This window comes from Rousettus aegyptiacus, unplaced genomic scaffold, assembly GCF_014176215.1.
Source record: "Rousettus aegyptiacus isolate mRouAeg1 unplaced genomic scaffold, mRouAeg1.p scaffold_m13_p_2, whole genome shotgun sequence".
NCBI lineage: Eukaryota > Metazoa > Chordata > Mammalia > Chiroptera > Pteropodidae > Rousettus > Rousettus aegyptiacus.
In genome coordinates this window covers 28,993,967-28,995,822 of record NW_023416295.1, presented here as the reverse complement: position 1 = coordinate 28,995,822, position 1,856 = coordinate 28,993,967, and the positions used below count along the sequence as shown (strand labels likewise).

General features: G+C 39.4%; 1 pseudogene; it reads left to right on the top strand.

The window, feature by feature from the left end:
* The first annotated feature begins 1,372 nt into the window (after positions 1-1,372).
* Positions 1,373-1,491, top strand: LOC118614635 (annotated as a pseudogene).
* The last annotated feature ends 365 nt before the right edge of the window (positions 1,492-1,856 follow it).

Here is a 1,856-nt window from a genome sequence, read left to right as displayed (position 1 = left end):
TTTGACTTGTGATTTTATATATAGCATTAAATAACTGGGATTTTGAATTAAATATACTTGGAAATAATAGCCGACATTTATTGAGCATTTACTATGTGCCCAGCATGGTGCTAAGCCTGTATGCCTTGATGCACGTATTGTGCACGCATGCAAACACACATATGTGTGATCTCATTTTATTCTCTCCGAACATCTATAAATTAGGCACAACTATTATCACCATGTTAAAGATGAGAAAATGAAGGCCATGGAGCTAAAGTAGCTTGTCCAACATCTCTCTCTTAAGTGATAGCAGTATAAGTCAAATCCAGGTAGTCTCAGAGCCCACATATTTAACACTCAGAAGAAAGTTGAAGACTAAATGTTAAATAAAAACAGAAGTTATATTTCAGTGATGGGTCACAAGAAGCCGAGAGCACTGAGAAAGAAGAACCAACATCAGGGAAGATGGTACTTGATGTTTTAGAATGAAAGGTCATCTGTAGAAGGTGAACAGACAGGAGAGATTGTAATTATTTTTTATATATTTGCAATGACCATGATTTGTATTTGTCAAAGTTTCTCTTCTCTGGGGCTTAGTTTTCTTAGTTGAAAATGAGTTTGTTGGATTAAATGAGCTCTGAATTTTTTGGTTGTAATCTACACTTTATGAGCTTTCATCAGCTGCAAGTAATATTTCCCACTTTTCCATGTATCATTCAGAGGGGATCTCGACTAATGTTTGGCCCCCTCTCCTATTTCAGAGCTGTAAGTTGATAACTGACTCTATTACCTATTAGTTTGCCAAAGTGTTAAGAGGAGTTTGGTGGTGGTACAGAGGGGAAGAGAATGGGGAACGTGATGATCAAGAGAATCCCTTGTTAGTGGTGGAGGCAAATATGGACATATTGTTGGCAGAATTCTCACTCACACACAAAGTCTTCTGTGATTATCCAACAAAGACATTCATGTAAACAGAATCTGGTCACATTTAATATTTTAAGCCAGCAACTTAACTTTTTTTCTTAAAATTTTGGGTTTTGTGCTACTGAAGGATGAACAATGGCCTAAAACAGGGTCTTTTAATTCCATCTGAATGCTTGGGTTAAGTCGATCCAGAAGTACAGCAATTAAAATCTTGTCTGATAAAACAGTCTGTTACTTTGGCCTTCACAGCAGTCTCGGAAAAGAGGCATTTTATTTTGCCTGCACCAGGAGTGTAATATGAGATGGAGACATAATGAACTGTGTGAATGTAGAGGTCGGAGATAGGAGAAAGGGGGACCAGGCATGTTGGTGAGTCATTCTGACAGGTAGGTGATGTGGTTGAAGGGACAAAGAATCAAGGCAGCTAGGGTTTTAGGTCAGGCTGGAGCCCTCGAGAGCATCATTAGTCTATGGCCATGCTACCCCGAACAAGCCTGATCCTGTCTGATCTCAGAAGCTAAGCAGGGTCGGGCCTGGTTAGTACTTGGGTGGGAGACCACCTAGGAAGAGCAGGTACTGTAGCCATAAAAAAGAAAAAAATAAGGGATCATAAGCCGACAAAGTCTTTGCAATCTGTGAGGTCAACCAAGTGTTGCTTGCCTAAAAAAAAAGCATTGCTAGGCTGTGGTTTCCTTCTCTTGCCTAGTGATAATTTCTGACATGAGCTACAAGGTACCATTTGATATCACAAGGCTGTCCTAAAGATTGAGACGATACCATGGAAGCACTTTGTAACCTATCAGTCTGCTGTGAAGTATTTCTGTGACTGGCTTCATTGTGAGAGGGCTTAGTTGAAAGCACTCTTACACAATGATAGCATCACCAAAATAAAATCTGTAAAAAAGGCAAGTGTCTGTAGAGACCCAGAGGCTGAAATAAAAAAAAAAAAA